Here is a 21,619-nt window from a genome sequence, read left to right on the forward strand (position 1 = left end):
GCTTTGTATTATAGTCTGAAGTCAGGGCGCATGGTACCTTCAGCTTCATTCTTTTTTCTCAAGATTACTTTGGCAATTCAGAGTCTTTTGTGGATCCATATAAATTTTTGGATTATTTGTTGTAACTCTGTGAAAAATGTCATGGTTATTTTGGTACAGCTTGCATTAAATCTGTAGATTGCTTTGGTTAGTGTGGACATTTTCAAAATGTTAATTCTTTTAATCCAAGATCATAGAACAACTTTCCATTTCTTTGTATCATTTTCAAATTCCTTCATCAATAGTTTTCAGAGTATAAGTCTTTCACCTCTTTGGTTAAGTTTATTCCTAGGTATTTTATTCTTTCTGTTGCAATTTTAAATAAATGAATTATTTATTTATTTAAAAAATTTACAGAAAAATAAAGGTATTTAAGAGGACTTTAGCCTCCATGTATTTCTCTTGTTTTTTCTTTATTTTTTCCTTCCCTTTTCTTCCCCCAATTATACTCTGTTTCTTCAGTTTCAAGAACTCTATTCCTAGAGGAATCATCACCAGAATGAGAAGGGGCCTAAGATTAGTCTCATAGAAAAAATGAGGTTCAAGGCAAAATTTTCATCATTTCAAAGAACCTAGTAAAACCTAACAAGAACTTATTTAATTAGTACCCTAATATATAAATATACATTCTCTGGAAGGACAGATATTTTAAAAATGAGATTGATAGAAGCACAAACATAAAAAGACAGCTGAGAAGTGAAAATAATCTAGTTTAAACATATGATTTTTACAAATGAGGAGTGCCCTAGGAAAGAGATTTTTTTTGTTCATTAATAGATTATTTATAAAGCCTGATTTAGAGCTCAAATCTTCTAACTTCAAATCCAGTTTGCTTGTTTATTTTTTTCCATATGTCATGCTGTGTCTTTTCACTTGTACTTCCCTACTGAGGTATTCTACTCCAGTAAAAATATAATTAAATATTTTGGAAATTTTCTATGTCATTATTTTTATTATACTTCCAGTCACAAAGTAGATACATTATTCAGACCAGTTTTCTAGGATTGAAATTAATGTAACTTATATCTCTTTAGGTGGGATTATATTTCTTTCATAAAGGGGCCAGCCAACCATAGACTGTTATGGGACAAATTATTGGGAAAAATCATGGTTGTTGATCTATGCACCACAATACACAAGACTGTTTGTTTTAATGAGGGAGGAGTGATCTACATGCATGGTTGGGTGCTCTGCAGTGAGCTGAACCAATACCTCCTTCTCGAAGGAAAAGGAAGAAAAAATCTGTCAAAACTGCTTGACAGCCACCTGATCAATGTCCCATATTTGTTTAATGAAGGCGCTGTGGCTAGTCCAGTCATAATCATCTATTTTCCACACACAAAAAAATTTCCCAACTTCCCTTTTGCCTTTAGTGGGGGCTGGGGCAATTAATGTGCAGCCTAGGAGAGCCCTACTGCTGAGCAGCACTAATCAGGGAACTCTTTTCTGAAGATGGCAGAATTCTGAGCTTGCCACGTCTGATTAAGGTTAATGGTAATCATGCATATCAGTGTCATATTATTTGTTCTTCTGAAAGGCCTGATATTATTTGTATAAATAGCACTATCTAAAGGTTATAATCCACAGTTTGCATTTAAACTGAGGTGCATTTTTTTCAACAAGTTAAAAAAATAGACTTGGTAATATCCACCTCAGTGAAAAGCTTTTTATTCGTGTTTATTATTTTTTTCCAAACAGGCTGTTGTAGCAAAACTACATCCATTTTGAACAATGACATGGTTTTATTTCCTATTTTCTTGGGTCCTGTGGCAAGGAGACACGGAAAGAGAGGAATGAAAGAGGTAGAATTTATTAAAAACAACTTGTGATAGGTGCCATAGTAAGTGTTTTAAAATAGCAGTTCACTTATTCTTCATAATATCTGTGTAACAATGCATCGTTTCCTTTCCCTTACAGAAATGGAAATAAGGTCCTAGAGAACTTAATTTATTGACAACATTCTCATAACTCTGAAATGTTAGAGCCAAGAGGAAAACAAAGTTCTGTTTAATCCACATCTCTCAGTGTTTGGATCCTGGATTAGACTATTTATATCAGGACAATCTGCTGGGGAGATGTTTCATTAGTTGTGTGGTTTTGGACAAGTCATCTTACGTTTAATGTAGCGATATTAAATCATGTATTTTCTAATCTATATGTCATTTAACCAATCTAAAGAAATCTCTGAGCCTTTTTTTTCTTCTGTAAAATGGGGATAATTATAATTTCTACCTCATAAAACCCGATGAGCTGGCATATGTAAAACATTTAAAGAATTGGCTGGCATATTGCAAGTCTATATAGATGTGGCAAGATTAAAGTTTATATAAGTAATTGGCAAGATAAAAGGCAATATATGTCTGGTGTATAGCACAGCAAAAAGAATATAGGCATTGATAATTTGGAATAAACAGTGGCAGTGTTAACAGTAATAGCAGCAGTAACAGTTGAGTACCATATTACTATTATGTTAAAACTGATAGGCTAGTCTTGATAAATCAGGGGGTCCAATTTAATAAGCATGGGGAGAACTGATCAATAGCTGGTGGCAAAATTTGAATAGTGAATAACTTTTATAGTATACAAATAACAATCCAGAATCTCTGGGTATACACTGATTGTTTAATAAATTCTTCCATTAGGTTTGAGACTATGACTGTATCACAGTGCCTTAGTTTTACCTTTCTCCCAATTATTTTTTTTCACTTTGCTCTCAGGCTGATCTTTCACATATACAATTTTTATCATGCTCTTCACATATTTCTGTGTCTTACGATGATGTCTCAACTGAATCTTTAAGACAGTTTCTGTTCTTCTTAAAACCTGCTTTTTTCCCTTTGTTTCTGGAAACTATCCCATAGAATAGATAGAATTTTTTTTTTTTAAAAACTTAAATGATATATTGTATTTAAAATATAGGCATGTATAGTATGTCTACTGCATTTTACTCTTAAATTTTGTTAGGCAAAAAGAAAAATATTCATGAACTCTCATACTGATTTAATAACGACTGTAATTGCTTATGCCATGCAGTAGGCTTCTTTCGAACTTCTGTATAATCACTCTGAGTCTTAAAATCTGGAAAGTAGTCTCCACATGTGGATTTAATTTTCTAACTTACTTTATGCTTCTCCTAGTGTAACTTTACAAATAGCTGTATCAGATTTGGTTTTCCACTTGTCTTGTGGAGCTGCTTTATAATAGTGCATAGGTAAAGAAATAAGATGCTATGATAAACATTCATATCCTAGTACATATTCATATCCTAGTACTGATTGACCTCAGCAGGAAAATTTGTCCACACATTTTTAAAATAAAAAGCAGGTAGAAGATGCGTAAACTAAGTGGTTTCTTGGGAGATTGAAACAAGAATGAAGTTAAATACTCCTGCAGAACCATAGATAGTCTGAACATTTTAGTGTCTATTACAAGAGGAAGTGAAGTGAAGAATAGAGTTTTAAAGTTGGAGAGTGGATGGAGAGAATACACAAGTAACACATATTGCTGAAAGTAAAAATCAATCCTTACATCAACCCTATTAACTAGGTAACATCATCATTCCTCTTTATAGATAAGGAAACTGCAGATAAATTTGTTAAATAACTTGTTCAGAATTAAATCTAATAAGTAGTGGTACTGGGTTTCCTGGCTCCTAGCTCTTTACTACTGCACACCACTGCAATAAACAGTGCACACACACACAACAACTTATCTAGCAATACAAAAAGCATACAATACATTGTTTTAAAATATAGAAGCAAATAGAAAAAAAAAATACAGTTGAAATCGTTGCCTCAGGATGTCATGCCTACAGTGTCAGGAGATGTGAAGGAGGGTTCTATTGTTTTAAAATACTAGTCTTTTGGTAGTATTTTATTTTTTATTTTTAAATTAAGACTTTATTTTTAAAATAAGTTTTAGGTTTACAGTAGAATTGAGAGTAAGGTACTGAGATTTCCTATATAGACCCTTCCCCAAAACAGGCAGAGCCTTCCCCATTATACAGATGCCCCAATGGGATGGCACATTGTTTACAGTTGATGAGCATACATTGACACATCACAGTCACCTAAAGTCCATAATTTGCGTTACACTTCCCTCGTGGTATTGTACATTGTATGAGTTTTGACCAATGTATAGTGACACGTATCCACCATTGTAGTATCATACAGTTTAGTTTCACTGCCCCCAAATTCCTCTGTGCTCTGCCCATACATCCCTCCCTCCCCCTGCAAGCCCCTGACAACTCCTTCTTTATTGTCTCTATAGTTTTGCCTTTTCTAAAATGTCATATACTTGCAATCATACAGTATGCAGCCTTTTCAGACTGGGATATAGACTTCCAGGATCTGTGATTAGGTGTCTGACATTAATTTAGAGAAATTCTGTCATTATTGTTTCAAATACTTCTTCTGTTCTTTCCATTATTCTCCATCTGGTATTCCCATTATGCACACGTTATACATTTTACAGTTTTTCCACAATCCTTGGATCTTCTGTTTCATTTGTTTCAGTCTTTGTTCTTTGCTTTTCAGTTTTTGAAGGTTCTATTCCTATTCTCTTTATTATCTACTACTAAACCCATCAGAGGAATTCATTTCTTTTTTTTTAACATCTTTATTGGAGTATAATTGCTTTACAATGTTGTGTGAGTTTCTTCTGTATAATAAAGTGAATCAGCTATATGTATACATATATCCCCATAGCCCCTCCATCTTCTGTCTCCCTTCCACCCTCCCTATCCAACCCTTCTAGGTGGTCACAAAGCACTGAGCTGATCTCCCTGTGCTATGCAGCTGCTTCCCACTAGCTATCTATTTCACATTTGGTAGTGTATATATGTCAGTGATACTCTCTCACTTCATCCCAGCTTACCCTTCCCCCATCCCCGTGTCCTCAGTTCCATTCTTTACGTCTCCATCTTTATTCCTGTCCTACCCCTAGGTTCATCAGAACCATTTTTTTTAGACCCATATATATGTGTAGGACTACAGTATGGGTTTTTCTTTTTCTGACTTATTTCACTCTGTATGACAGACCCTAGGTCCATCCACCTCACTACAAATAACTCAATTTCGTTTCTTTTTATGGCTGAGTAATATTCCATTGTATATATGTGCCACATCTTCTTTATCCATTCATCTGTCGATGGACACTTAGGTTGCTTCCATGTCCTGCCTATTGTAAATAGTGCTGCAGTGAACATTGTGGTACATGACTCTTTTTGAATTATGGTTTTCTCAGGGTGTATGCCCAGTAGTGGGATTACTGGGTCGTATGGTAGTTCTGTTTTTAGTTTTTTAAGGAACGTCCATACTGTTCTCCATAGTGGCTGTATCGGTTTACATTCCCACCAACAGGGCAAGAGGGTCCCCTTTTCTCCACACCCTCTGCAGCATTTATTGTTTATAGATTTTTTGATGATGGCCATTCTGACCAGTGTGAGGTAATACCTAATTGTAGTTTTCATTTGCATTTCTCAAATTATTAATGATTTTGAGCATCCTTTCATGTGTTTGTTGGCAATCTGTATATCTTCTTTGAAGAAATGTCTATTTAGGTCTTCTGCCCATTTTTGATTGGGTTGTTTGTTTTTTTTGATACTGAGCTGCATGAACTGCTTATAAATATTGGAGATTAATCTTCTGTCAGTTGCTTCATTCGCAAATATTTTCTCATTCTGAGGGTTGTCTTTTTGTCCTGTTTATGGTTTCTTTTGCTGTGCAAAAGCTTTTAAGTTTCATTAGATCCCATTTGTTTATTTTTGTTTTTATTTCCATTTCTCTAGGAGGTGGGTGAAAAGGGATCTTGCTGTGATTTATGTCGTAGAGTGTTCTGCCTATGTTTTCCTCTAAGAGTTTAATAGTGTCTGGCTTTACATTTAGGTCTTTAATCCATTTTGAGTATATTTTTGTGTATGGTGTTAGGAAATGTTCTAATTTCATTCTTTTACATGTAGCTATCCACTTTTGCCAGCACCATTTATTGAAGAGGCTGTGTTTTCTCCATTGTATATTCTTGCCTCCTTTATCAAAAATAAGGTGACTATATGTGTGTGGGTTTATCTTGGGCTTTCTATCCTGTTCCATTGATCTATATTTCTGTTTTTGTGCCAGTACCAGACTGTCTTGATTACTATAGCTTTGTAGTATAGTCTGAAGTCAGGGAGCCTGATTTCTCCAGCTCCGGTTTTGTTTCCCCAGATTGCTTTGGCTATTCGTGGTCTTTTGTATTTCCATACAAATTGTGAAATTTTTTGTTGTAGTTCTGTGAAAAATGCCATTGGTAGTTTGATAGGGATTGCATTGAATCTGTAGATTGCTTTAGGTAGTATAGTCATTTTGACAATGTTTATTCTTCCAATCCAAGAACATGGTATATCTCTCCATCTGTTTGTATCATCTTTAATTTCTTTCTTCAGTGTCTTATAGTTTTCTGCATACAGGTCTTTTGTCTCCCTAGGTAGGTTTATTCCTACGTATTTTATTTTTTTTGTTGCAATGGTAGTTGGGAGTATTTCTTAATTTCTCTTTCAGATTTTTCATCATTAGTGCATGCGAATGCAAGAGATTTCTGTGCATCAATTTTGTATCCTGCTGCTCTACCAAATTCATTGATTAGCTCTAGTAGTTTTCTGGTAGCATCGTTAAGATTCTCTTTGTACAGTGACCTGTCATCAGTTTTACTTCTTTTCCGATTTGGATTCCTTTTATTTCTTTTTCTTCTCTGACTGCTGTGGCTAAAACTTGCAAAACTATGTTGAATAATAGTGATGAGAGTGGGCAACCTTGTCCTGTTCCTGATCTTAGAGGAAATGGTTTCAGTTTTTCACCATTGAGAATGGTGTTGGCTGTGGGTTTGTCATATATGGCCTTTAATACGTTGAGGTAGGTTCCCTTTGTGCCTACTTTCTGGAGAGTTTTTATCATAAATGGGTGTTGAATTTTGTCGAATGCTTTTTCTGCATCTACTGAGATTATCAAATGGCTTTTATCCTTCATTTTGTTAATATGGTGTATCACATTGATTGATTTGCATATATTGAAGAATCCTGGCATACCTGGGATAAACCCCATTTGATCATGGTGTATGATCCTTTTAATGTGCTGTTGGATTCTGTTTGCTAGTATTTTGTTGAGGATTTTTGCATCTATGTTCATTAGTGATATTGGCCTGTAGTTTTCTTTTTTTGTGACATCTTTGTCTGGTTTTGGTATCAGGGTGATGGTGGCCTCTTAGAATGAGTTTGGGAGGGTTCCTCCCTCTGCTGTATTTTGGAAGAGTTTGAGAAGGATAGGTGTTAGCTCTTCTCTAAATGTTTGATAGAATTCGCCTGTGAAGGCATCTGGTCCTGGGCTTTTGTTTGTTGGAAGATTTTTAATCACAATTTCAATTTCAGTGCTTGTGTTTAGTCTGTTTATATTTTCTATTTCTTCCTGGTTCAGTCTCAGAAGGTTGTGCATTTCTAAGAATTTGTCCATTTCTTCCAGGTTGTCCATTTTATTGGCATATAGTTGCTTGTAGTAATCTCTCATGATCCTTTGTATTTCTGCAGTGTCAGTTGTTACTTCTCCTTTTTCATTTCTGATTCTGTTGATTTGAGTCTTCTCCCTTTTTTTCTTGATGAGTCTGGCTAATGGTTTATCAATTTTGTTTATCTTCTCAAAGAAGCAGCTTTTAGTTTTATTGATCTTTGCTATTGTTTTCTTTGTGTGTATTTCATCCCACTGATTTAAATATCAATTAAGTCCATCTTGTTTAATGTACCATTTAAAGCTTGTGTTTCCTTATTTATTTTCATCTTGGATGATGTGTCCATTGGTGAAAGTGGGGTGTTAAAGTCCCCTACTCTGATTGTGTTACTGTCAATTTCCCCTTTTATGGCTGTTAGCGTTTGCCCTATGTATTGAGGTGCTCCTGTGTTGGGTGCATAAGTATTTACAATTGTTATATCTTCTTGGATTGAGCCCTTGATCATTATGTCGTGTCCTTCTTTGTCTCTTGTAATAGTCTTTATTTTAAAGTCTGTTTTGTCTGATATGAGAATTGTTACTCCAGCTTTCTTTTGATTTCCATTTGCATGGAATGTCTTTTTCCATCCCCTCACTTTCAGTCTGTATTTGTCCCTAGGTCTGAAGTGGGTCTCTTGTAGATAACATATATACAGGTCTTGTTTGTGTATCCATTCCGCCAGTCTATGTCTTTGGGTTGGAGCATTTAATCCATTTATGTTTAAGGTAATTATCGATATGTATGTTCTTATTACCATTTTCTTAATTGTTTTGGGTTTGTTTTTGTGGGTCTTTTCCTTCTCTTGTGTTTCCTGCCTAGAGAAGTTCTTTTAGCATTTGTTGTAAAGCTGGTTTGGTGGTGCTGAGTTCTCTTAGGTTTTGCTTGTCTGTAAAGCTTTTAATTTCTCTCTCAAATCTGAATGAGATCCTTGCTGGGTAGAGTAATCCTGGTTGTAGGTTTTTCCCTTTCATCACTTTAAATATGTCCTGCCAGTCCGTTCTGGCTTGCAGAGTTTCTGCTGAACGATCATCTATTAACCTTATGGGGATTCCCTTGTACATTATTTGTTGTTTTTCACTTGTTACTTTTAATATTTTTTCTTGGTATTTAATTTTTGATGGTTTGATTAATATGTGTCTTGGCGTGTTTCTCCTTGGATTTTTCCTCTGTGGGACCCTCTGCACTTCCTGGACTTGATTGACTATTTCCTTTCCCATGTTAGGGAGGTTTTCAACTCTAATCTCTTCAAATATTTTCTCAGAACCCTCCTTTTTCTCTTCTTCCTCTGAGACCCTTATAATTCGAATGTTGGTGCATTTAATGTTGTTCCAGAGGTCTCTGAGACTGTCCTCAATTCTTTTTTCTTTATTCTGCTCTGTGGTAGTCATTTCCACTATTTTATCTTCCAGGTCACTTATCCATTCTTCTGCCTCTTATTCCTGTGTTGATTCCTTCTAGAGAATTTTTTATTTCATTTATTGTGTTGTTTATCATTGTTTGTTTGCTCTTTAGTTCTTCTAGGTCCTTGTTAAACATTTCTTGTATTTTTCCATTCTATTTCCAAGATTTTGCATCATCTTTACTATCATTACTCTGAATTCTTTTTCAGGTAGACTGCCTATTTCTTCGTCATTTGTTTGGTCTGGTGGGTTTTTACCTTGCTCCTTCATCTGTTGCATATTTCTCTGTCTTCCCATTTTGTTTAACTTACTGTGTTTGGGGTCTCCTTTTTGCAGGCTGTAGGTTCTTAGTTCCCATTGTTTTTGGTGTCTGCCCCCAGTAGGAGAGGTTGGTTCTGTGGCTTGTTAGGCTTCCTGGTGGAGCGGACTGGTGCCTGTGTTCTGGTGGGTAGGGCTGGATCTTCTCTTTCTGTTGGGCAGGGCCGCGTCCGGTGGTGTGTTTTGGGGTGTCTGTGAACTTGGTATGATTTTAGGCAGCCTCTCTGCTAATGGGTGGGGTTGTGTTCCTGTCTTGCTAGTTGTTTGGCATGGGGCGTCCAGCACTAGAGTTTGCTGGCTGTTGGGTGGAGCTGGGTCTTAGCGTTGAGATGGAGATCTTTGGGAGAACTCTCTCCCATTGATATTACGTGGGGCTGGCAGGTCTCTGGTGGTCCAATGTCCTGAACTCAGCCCTCCCACCTCAGAGGTTTAGGCCTGACACCAGGCCAGAGCACCAAGACCCTGTCAGCCACATGGCTCAGAAGAAAAGGGAGAAAAAAAGAAAGAAAGATAAATAAATAATAAATAAATAAATCTTTTAAATTATTAAAATAAAAAAGAACAATAATTAAAAAAAAAGAGAGCAACCAAACAAACAAATCCACCAATGATAACGTGTGCTAAACACTAAAGTAAGATAAATATAAAAATCAGAAACAACTCAGTCGCAGGCAGCAAACCCCAAGTCTACAGTTGCTCCCATAGTCTACTGCCTCATTTTAGGGATGCTTTGTTGTGTATTCAGGTATTCCACAGCTGCAGGGTACATCAAGTTGATTGTGGGCATTTAATCCACTGCTCCTGAGGCTGCAGAGAGGACTTTCCCTTTCTCTTCTTTGTTCACACAGCTCCCGGGGTTCAGCTTTGGTTTTGACCCCACCTGTGCATGTAGGTCACCCTCAGGCATCTGTTCCTGCCCCGACAGGATGGGGTTAAACCAGCGGCTGATTAGGGGGCTCTGGCTCATTCAGGCCAGGGGGAGGGAGAGGTACCGTAGTTATAATTGGAATGCAGTGTGAGCTTGTGGAAGCAGATGCCAGTGTGACGTTGTAACAGCATGAGGCGCGCCGTGTGTTCTCCTGGGGACGTTGTCCCTGGATCACAGGTCCCTGGCAGTGGCGTGCTGCACACGCTCTCGGCAGTGGTGGGGGGGAGTGTGGATAGTGACCTGTGCTTGCACACAGGATTCTTGGAGGCTGCGGCATCAGCGTTAGCATTTCATGACCATCTCTGGGGTCAAGCTGATAGCCGCAGCTTGCCCCTGTCTCTGAAGCTCGTTTAGGCGGTGCTCTGCCTTCTGTGGGCAGACGGGGAAAGGAGTTCCCTCTCCTCACCCACCCTGAAACAATGGTCTCTTCCCCCTTAGGCAGGTCCAGAGTTTTTCCCGGACTCCCTCCCACTAGCTGTGGTGCACTTGCCTCCTTCAGGCTGTGCTTTCGCAGCCAACCCCAGTCCTCTCCCTGGGATCTGACCTACAAACCCGAGCCTCAGCTCCCAGCCCCCGCCCACGCTGGCGGGTGAGCAGACAAGCCTCTCGGGCTGGTGAGTGCTGGTCGGCACCAGTCCTCTGTTCTGGAATCTCTCTGCTTTACCCTCTGCACCCCTCCCTTTTGCTGTGCTCTCCTCCGTGACTCCAAAGCTTCCCCCCCCCCCCGCCCACTCCCCATCTCCACCAGTGAAGGAGCTTCCTAGTGTGTGGAAACTTTTCCTCCTTCACAGCTCCCTCCCAGAGGTGCCGGGTCGTCCCTATTCTTTTGTCTCTGTTTTTTTCTTTTTCTTTTGCCCTACCCAGGTACATGGGTATTTTCTTGCTTTCTGGGAAGTCTGAGGTCTTCTGCCAGCGTTCAGTACGTGTTCTGTTGGAGTTGTTCCACATGTATTTTTGATGTATTTGTGGGAAAGAAGATGATCTCCACGTCTAACTCCTCTGCCATCTTGAAGGTCCCCCCTAAAACATAAGTTTTTAATTTGATTTGTACATATTTTTCTACATGAGTTTTAAAGACTGGAAATCTTACATATACATTTATATATATATATATACAAGCATCCATATATATTATAGTATATAAACATACCTTATACATATCCATATTTTTTTTTCTGTGTCCAAATTTTCCCCATTTAAAAGAAGCACTGTTGGAACTTCTGCTAGGAACATAACTGAGTGAGTCAGTATTACTCATTCGCTGCCTAAAAATCATCTAAAAGCAAATATCATTTTTAGTGAAACTGGGAGACAGAAAGAATCCACAGATTCCAAAATCCACATAAGGGCTGCCGAAAGTATCTACACTGGAGGAGTCCTCTCAGGAATAAGTAAGGACATGAAATACAGAGAGTGGTGAGGGGATGAAAATGAAAAGAGATATAAGTGCCACCCTTCATGTACTCCTGCAGTGGTGGGAAGCAAGGGTATTTCTTTTGGGTTACAGTGCTATGAAGACTGTGGTGATCAGGTTGGTGTAAAAAGTCCTCCTGTACCTAGTTTTTAATTGATGGAAGCAGAGAGGGAAGAGGAAAAAGAGTGCATAGTGCTAGGGTGTAAACATTTGCTCTTCTTGAAGATCCACCTGGGTGTTATTACCTCTCCTACACCACCATTTATATAAAAGGCATGTCCAAGAAATTCAAGTTCTTCCATGGTCAGTGTTAAAATAGGAATTGGCACAGCATTGATACAAAGACAATGTATGGGAAGAAAAGGAAAAGTATTTTTTAAAAGGTAAATAGCATTAGAGTTTTTACTGGAAAAGTTTGGCAAAGAGAAGGTAATAATTCTGTCAAAATACATCATCAATAATACAAGAAAATTTCATGACTCTTTGCCTTTAAGAAGGAAAGTTTAAAAAGCTAGATCTCAGGGCAGAGGTGATGGGAGAATAAAATGAGATGAAACATGAATTGGCAAAATTTAAGAAAGATGTAGAGATAAAATCATCCCAGAAATGGGGGAAGGGGGGAGTCACAAGAAATACAAGGGAATATACACACTGTGGAAAATACAGTATAAAGCATATGGGATAGAAATGAAAAAAAAATGCAAAATGGAAGGAGATCAAGTTGGCAGAGTAGGAAGATCCTGAGCTCACTTTCTCCCATGGGGACACCAAAATTACAACTACCTACAGAGCAGGTATCTCTGAGAACAACCTGAAGACTAGCAGAAAAGATTTTCCACAACTAAAGATGTAAAGAAGGAGCCATAATGAGACTGATAGGAGGGATGGAGATATGGTCCAGTCAGGACACACAGACCCAATTGCTGAGCCATGAGCAGGAGGGATATCACAACAGCGAGGTCCTCCCCTTAGTGAGAGGATACAAGTCTCACCTTGGGCTCCCCAGCCCAGGGTTTCTGCACTTGGAAGATGAGCCCTCAATGCGTCTAGCTTTGAAATCCAGTGAGGCTTACATTCAAGAGAGCCAGAAGGCTGGGGAGAATGTGGAGAAACACTCATGCGCTGTTGGTGGGATTGTAAATTGGTGCAGCCACTATTGGAAAACAGTATGGAGAGTCCTCAAAACATTAAAAGTAAAACTACCATACAGTTCAGCAATTCCACTCCTGCATATTTACCCAAAGAAAACGAAAACACTAATTCAAAAAGATTTATGCACCACTATGTTTATTGCAACATTATTTACAATCAACAAAATATGGAAGCAACCTAAGTGTCCATTTATAAATGAATGGATAAAGAAGATGTGGTCTCTACAGGTATACTCGGAGATATTTCAGGTTTGGTTCCAGACCCACAATAAAGCAAGTCACATAATTTTTTTGGTTTCCCAGTGCATATAGCAGTTACATTTATACTATACTCTGGTCTATTAACTGTGCAATAACATTATGTCTAAAAGAACAATGTACATATCTTAATTAAAAAATACTTTATTCTTAAAAAGTGCTAACCATCTTCTGAGCCTTCAGTGAATTGTAGTAGTAACATCAAAGATCATTGATCACAGATCACCATAAAAAAATAATAATGAAAAAGTTTGAAATATTGTGAGAATTGTCAAAATGTGACATAGAGACACAAAGTGAGTAAATGCTGTTGGAAAAATTGCTCCAATAGTTTCAGGATTGCCACAAACCTATTTGTTAAAAAAAAAAAAAGCAATATCTGTGAAGCACAATAAATGAGGTATGCATAGCTGTATATACAATGGACTATTAGTCATAAAAATGAATGAAATTTTGCCATTTCTGACAACATGGATTGATCTAGACTAATGCTAAGTGAAATAAGTCAGACAGAGAAAGACATATACCATATGATCTTACTTATATGTGGAATCTAAAGAACAAAACAAAACAAAAAACATAGAGTCATAGATATGGGGAATAAATTGCTGCTTGCCAGGTGGGAGGGGGATGGGAGTGGGGAGAAATAGATGAAGGTGATTAAGAGGTACAGACTTTCAGTTATAAAATAAATAAGTCATGGTGATGTAATATACAGCATAAAGAATATGGTCATTAATACTGTAATAACTTTGCCTGGGCACATAATGGTTACTAGACTTACCATGGTGATCATTTCATAATGTATTTAAATGTTGAATCACTATGTTGTCTACTCGATACTAACAGAATATTATAGGTCAACTATATAGCAATTTTTAAAAATATGCAAAATAATATGGAAAAGAGTTGGAAAGTGTTAGGGAGCTAATGATAGATATAGTGGACAGGTACAGGAGAACCAGCACACAGGAGAGTATTCTTCCCTAAGAAGAAACCTGGAAAATAGAAGGTAACTAAAATTTAAAGTTATGTTAAAAGTAGATTTAGATCTATGAACTGTAAAGAGTTCACCATGTGCTAGGCAAAACTGATTCAGAACAATCTGTCCTGGATATATCCTAGTAAATACACAAACCTTTAGAAATAAAGAAATAATAATTTGGGCAGCTAGGAGAAAAGATCATGCAACCTCTGATTCTTTTTTCATTAAATACTAAGAGACAGTGGTGGAATACCTTCAAGATCCTCATGGAAGTAAAGTTGATGCAATTATTTTATAGACAGTTTTCCAAGTACAGAGGCTGTATGTTTTTTGAACAAACAGGAACTCAATGCTTACCTTTACTGTGATCCCACCTTGAAGCAACTACTAAAGCTTAAACTTAATCCAACAATGAAGTGCCTGAGGAAAATATGGCAAAAGGACTAGCAGTGACACTTCGTTAATAGTACCAATGGGATAATGCTACAGCTAGGAAAAATACTGTAATAAGCATCATACACAGATGGATTTTTCATGAGTGTCATAGGTGTTTTCCCATTAAAAAATAAAGTTTTATCCATATTATATATGGATATTCGTGTTATAAAAATGCTATGGAAATTTAACTAATGATTTTTTAAATATTCAAAAGTAGTAAAGTTAGAAGAGAAAATAATAATGTATTTACTTTTTTTTTTTTTTTTTTTATAGCTACTTTATTTATTTATTTATTTATTTTTGGCTGTGTTGGGTCTTCGGTTCGTGCGAGGGCTTTCTCCAGTTGCGGCAAGCGGAGGCCACTCTTCATCGCGGTGCGGGGACCGCTCTTCATCGCGGTGCGCGGGCCTTTCACTATCGCGGCCTCTCTTGTTGCGGAGCACAGGCTCCAGACGCGCAGGCTCAGTAGTTGTGGCTCACGGGCCCAGCCACTCCGTGGCATGTGGGATCTTCCCAGACCAGGGCTCGAACCCGTGTCCCCTGCATTAGCAGGCAGATTCTCAACCACTGCGCCACCAGGGAAGCCCTTATTTAGTGTTTTGAACAAATGGTTTGGATGAAATATTAATGTCTGTAGTCAATTTTAGGTAAAATTTATGAAACATTCAGACTGATAAATATGATAAAATTTATGGGTTCGAAAGCCTTGGTAGCAACTTCTTTATGACGTGAATCAATATTCTATTTTTACTAGAACTTCAAGAACTGTAATTTATCAAGGCCAAAAAAATAGGGGGCAGAAAATAAAATTCACCCACTTCTGTTTTAATGTTGCAGAGACAGAAAGAAAAAAGGGCTTTCTCCCCCACTAGTTAAGAATCCCAAAGAAGAATGCTTTTAAAATATTTATTGATGTTCCTATGCTACCACTACCCACCAAGGGACATTATCAGATTTTAGGAGGAAAGGATAAATGCAGTCTTTTTAGCATTTTCTGTTGAGAATAAGCTTACTGAGTCTCAGGAGAATAGATGGAAGTGGAGTTGCATGTTTAAGGCATAAGAGCTTGGGGAGCCAGAGAGAAAATAGAGATCTGGAGGAGTAGCAAATTTTCCCTGTTGCAATACGAATATTTACTAGAGGAACAAATACAGCAAGTTCCAGTTTGAAACATTGAATGATGGGGTCTGCAGCTATTTCTACTTACTCTTTGTTCCTGGCACCCATCCAGTTGCATTCCAGCAAATAAACCATGAGGTAACGAATGTTTACGGAAGGGAATTTAGAGTAGCAAAGAAATAGATTGTGATTTTCAAAACCTTAAGCCCTAAGAGGACTCATGACAAAGGAAACCTGATGAATCAAAAGTAGGATTCCTACATCTGTTTGGATAGAATGCCCTCAGAATGATGTGAGGAGGAGAAAAGATAAAGGAGAATCAAGATTGAGTAGATACCATAGGCCCTTCGTCCTCTGGGCTTTTCCAGAAATCTCACACAGATGTTATACGTCATTTCCCATTGTGTTTCTGGGAGAATGCAAGGCCCCAGGAGTTAAATAATCTCACTCCGTGGTCTGTCATAAAGGGGTTGAAGTAAATTGCGAAGTTTTCTACTCCATACTCTGGTGTAGGAGAGGTAGAACTCTCTCTGTGTGCCTCAGTTCCCCGAAGGGCCATAGATGGCCCCATGATTTTTCCTGAGGTTACTAGAACATAAAAACAAAAGCATGATACAGGCTGCTTTGAGCAGTGCATTGGAGCATGCAGAGAGGAACCCAGAACAAATGACCTCACAATAAAGATCAAGAGTGACTCAGTCATGTCCCAGGTGGATAGACTGCAAGCACAAGATCTGTCCAGGGAAACTGCCTGTCAGGGAGGCCAGCATGGGAAGAAGGTGGGCAAAGGAAAGCTTCCTTCTCTTTTGCCTTAGCTTACGTGAGCTCGTACAATCTAAATGCTGTAATAAGCAAAGGAAGACAAGCTCCACATTTACCTCTGTCAGATTCCTTCCATTGTCCAAACAGGGACTCGTAATAGCATTATGTGATGAATATGAAATTGCCATTTCTTTAGGCTAATAACAATTAAATATTGGCAATTTCACAGGGTTTAACCTAATACTTAAGATCTGTTATAGAGAAATAAAGTTGCATGTATTTTTAGGGAAAGCATTTTTAACTTTTATTTTGAAATAATTATAGATTCACAGAAAGCTGCCAAAAGATTACATAGATTCTCATGATCCCTTAACTCATTTAGATTTGCATTTGAAAAAAAATTGCATTTCCACTGTTTACAGAACACTTGTGTATTTGTGAACAATTTCTGCATAATTTTCTAATACAACAATCCTTTCTGGCAGGTTTTCTATCATTTCTTTACATGTGAAAAATAAAAATTAAGTTATACAGCTACTAAGTGGTAAACTTGAAAACAGAATTTATATCTGTTTTTGCTTTTATTGGATTCTACAAGCACCAAGTTAATCTAGAGTAATTCTTTCTGCCCACTTAACTTTTTTTTTTAAAAAATATTTATTTATTTAGTTTTGGCTGTGTTGCGTCTTCTGTGGGAGGGCTTTGTCTAGTTGCGGTAAGCGGGGGCCACTCTTCATCGCGGTGTGTGGGCCTCTCACTATCGCGGCCTTTCTTGTTGCGGAGCACAGGCTCCAGACGCGCAGGCTCAGTAGTTGTGGCTCACGGGCCTAGTTGCTCCGTGGCATGTGGGATCTTCCCAGACCAGGGCTCGAACCCATGTCCCCTGCATTGGTAGGCACATTCTTAACCACTGCGCCACCAGGGAAGCCCTGCCCACTTAACTTCTAACTATAAGAGTGGCTACATAGATGCAGATCTAAATCTAAATTTTTTTCCCATAGTATTTTCATTTTCTCTTTCTGATTTGTAAGGATTTTTATAATAAAGATTTTAATCTCTTGTGTAATATGTCTCTTTTCTCAGTTTTTTCAATGTCTTTTTATGTTTGTTTATAATCATTTGGAATGAATGGATTTATTATTGTTGAGTGTATTGATGAATTCTTTACATTTTTCCTACCTTGAATTTTCTATCTTGAGTCAACCATATTTGTTTCTATTTTATATCATGTTTAATTTTGAAATTTAGTATCTTTGGAATATATATAGCTATTGGTTGTGAATGTTGTGTGACAGGATTCACTGTTACTTTTTTTTTATATATAGTTGATGAGAATCCCACCATCATTTATTAATTTGCCTACTAATTGGAATGCCTTTTTTCTATAAATTAAGCTGTTCTGTATAGGTATAACATAGAAGAATTTTCCCTGGATTTTTCTTTTCTTCCCATAATCTTTCTGCATTTATATTCTGTATAAGAGCCATCACAGCATATGAATTATTTCAACTCTAAAATGCTATAATGTCAGGAAATGCAAACGCCTTTTATTCTGTTTATTTTTTGTAAGAAAAAAGTTTTATTAATCTCACCCTAAATATACCTCCAGATGAATTTGACAATCATATTATTGAGATCAATAAAAACTAATTTGGGATTGTATTGGATTAATATTAAATATTTACATTGATGGGAATATAAAATTTGTGCCATTATAATGCTTGCCATCTAGAAGAACAGCGTTGGGTTTTTTTGTTGTTGTTCCTTGATAAATGCTTTCTATATCTATTAATCTCTCTTTATGGCTTCACTTGTTTGTTTCCTTGTTTAGAAATATTTTTAAGCTTTTGCTTTGAAAGCATAGTTCCACATTCCCAAAAGCGTATTCTCTGAGATATTAACCATGACTCTGACAAAAAATGTTTTATGGTGTTAGATCTGGGACATGCTGATTTAACTTTAACAGCTTTCTTTTCCATTTACTTGTCAGATCTTTTCATATAGTGATTTTATTGCAAATTTTAAAGGAGTTTGGCTTTCCTCAAATTTATTTGACCACAAAACTCATTTCTCATGGGTCATATTAGGGATCTCTTGTTAATGAGAACCCACTAGGACTGTTACCTTGGTTACATCTAGGATCACTTTCTTTCTACAAAAAAAATATATCTCTTGGAATTTCTTTTGTTAAGGATTTACTGGTGTCAAACTCTGTTTTGTTTTTCAAAAATTATTTCACTTCCATTCTTGAAAGATATATTAGTTTGGAATATAAATGTTTTGTGTGGTACACAAGAAATTATTTTCTCTCAGCATGTTACAGACATTTTTTATTAGCTTTCATGGTTGGTGGTGAAAAATCATCAATCATTTTTTCCATTTGTACAAGTAGATAATCTGATTAGTCTCTGCTAGTTCCTTTGCAGATATGTTTTATCTTTTATATTATGTACTTTTATTACATATTTAGGTGGAGATATTTCTTAGTCTGATTGGTATTTTTTGGGCTTTCTCAATCTGAGAACTGATATATTTCATTGCTCATGGTAAATTCTTTGCCAGTGTTTCTTCATGTATTTCACCTCTCCTATATTTTTTTTCTCTTCTTTCTGAAATTTGGTAAAAATTCTACCAGTTGAGTGTATGTTGGAACTTAGCAGTCTATTCTCTACTGCATTTAGCTTCTTTTCATTACTTTCCGTATTTCTGTCTCTTTATATTGTTCTAGATAAATTCTTACTTTCTATCTTTTAGTTTGTGAATTTTCTCTTCAACTATGTGTATCTGCTCTTAAATATATCCAATGAATTTTAAATATCAATTATTGTATTTTTCTAGAAGTACTGTTTTTTCTTCAAGCACTTATTGTTTCAATTAATCTATTGCCCTTTGCTCATATATTTTAATCTTAATACATGATTAAAGTTTATATGGATATATAAATTTTATACATTTATAACTTACGTATAATATATAGTTATTATATAATGTATAGAAATATATAACATATATATGCAAATTAGTTTTATATGTTGTCTCTGATGTTTTTAGCACTTGATGTCTGGTACAGTTGCCCGTTGTCTGTCAGGATTTATTCACTGCCATCTCATTTCCTTGTGTGATTTGTAAGTTTTGGCTTGGAGCTCAAATTCCTTGGAAGTTTACTTGTGGGAATTCTTTATTACTTGTATTGAAGATGGTTCCAGGGAAGATTTTTATTTGCATCTTCCAGACACTTGAGGACATGACAAAAAGGGATTTTCTTCGAGCTGTATTTGGCCTAAGGTATTTTGGACTACTCAGGCAATATTAATTTGAGTGTAAACTCATATGAGGACCATTTATGGTTACCAAATCTTATGAAACATAGATTTCCCCTTTTTTTTCGTTCCACCTAGAATTATGTTTCCAGCCAAGCAATTTTTCTTAACTTTCCCTGGGAGATAAATTTACAGTCAGTTCAATTTTCTATGGTTCTATCTCTGTGATGAGTACTTCCTGTTAGGTATACCAACTTGGTTGTGTCATGGTATCTTTTCCCTGTTTCCTGTGCCTTTCCAAGCAGTGGAAAGTAAAGCTGAAAATTAGTCAGATATGGAAAATTTTTTCAGGGCACAAACTTACTTTAATAATGCTTTTCTCTTTAAGTTCAGTCCAAGACATGTGATGTCATTTCAGCTGAAACCACATGAAACCAATAATTCAAGTTTCTTTTCTTGAGTGACAAACCTAACCCCAGCACCTGGCTTCAAACAATAAGGCTGGCTCACATGGAAATTTTGGGGTATAATTATCCATTAGACTCTTCTACCCACTTCTTCCTTAGAACCTGAATCCTGGAAGGGCCCCTAAATTCTGCAGTTTCAAAAATGACTTTCTGTTTTATTTCCTCCCCATGGCCTATCGATATACTTATTTTCGATGTATTGAGGCTACACACACACACTCATATATAGTGTATATGTGTATATATATACATGTATGTACATTTTATATTGATATAAAAGTTTCTTTTCTTATAGTTCACCTCTGATTTCTAGTTAGTTTGGTTAAAATGTTACTTCATATCGTGAATTTTCAGAGCCATGTTGACAAGAAGTCCCTATTCTCAGTGCCTTTTATTTTTAAAAAAGATCATAAAGAAACTCACAAATACCAGCTAAATCCTGATAATAAAAAACCAGAACAGTCCACTACATATTTCAAATAATATTTATGTAACTTAGTGGCCTGACTGAAAGGCTAAAATTTATGGCCTATTATTTTTTTAAAAAATCCTGATGGGTAGAAGCTAGGAAAAAGATTAAAAACAAAAAAAATAGAAATCCAGTAACCACTAAAATAATAAAACCTTGTATTAATGGTGTTATTTCAAAGTTATATCAGGTTATGTTTTCATTAGTTTGAATAATAAAATTCTCATTTGAGTAGTTATAGGAAAACCTAAGGACAACACCAAGGCTGAATAATAATGCAAACTTTTTTCAAGTACACAAGAGGCTTCCCCTTGTGGTCACTGAGAAATAAATTTAGGGCACATGTGCTGGTAAGAGATAAGTCTCCTCTACAGGACTTGAATTAAAATAGGGTAGTATAGGAAGTAAGATATCAGTATCAGGTTGACATACTGTAAATATTGACTATTTCAGAAAGAGTATACCTTACTAATTTGTTATACTACAATAAACTGAATCAGAAGTAGTTCCTACATCCTCTGTACCTAGTAGGAACCTCTCTCCCCCACCTGTCTTTCCAATCCCAAGTCCCCACATATGCATTTTTAAAAGCGCATCATAAATGTATTGATTTGCTCTCCCATAAAGAAGAAAGGAGATGGGTAACTCAGCATGAAACAAAGGTCGTGATGCAGGCAGGTTTGCTAGGCTAGGGTATGCAAGGGAATTACAAAAGTTTCTCTATGGATATAGAGTGTTCAATATTCTGTACCTTTGGTAAAACACGGGGTTTATTCTGATTGCCTGAACGACATGTATCCCACTGATTCCAATCAATCGTTTGCAGGTGCTGAAGATATGCAAAGGGGGAAATAAAAAGCCTCTCTGAATAATTTATTGTCTTAGATTCCTTAAATTATCATCCATAATTCTGACATCATGATTAATAGTAAAATATGAAAAATTATTTCTTAATATATGAAAGCCTTGTTATAAAGTGTTCATTATTATAATTGACGATAAACAATAACTCATAAAAGGCAAGTTGGAAAGAATTGAGTTAATGAATTTATCAAAATTTAATCAGCTTTTATTAGCAAGCCGTATATAAGGGTAAATC

Source organism: Balaenoptera musculus, chromosome 16 (genome assembly GCF_009873245.2).
Source record: "Balaenoptera musculus isolate JJ_BM4_2016_0621 chromosome 16, mBalMus1.pri.v3, whole genome shotgun sequence".
NCBI lineage: Eukaryota > Metazoa > Chordata > Mammalia > Artiodactyla > Balaenopteridae > Balaenoptera > Balaenoptera musculus.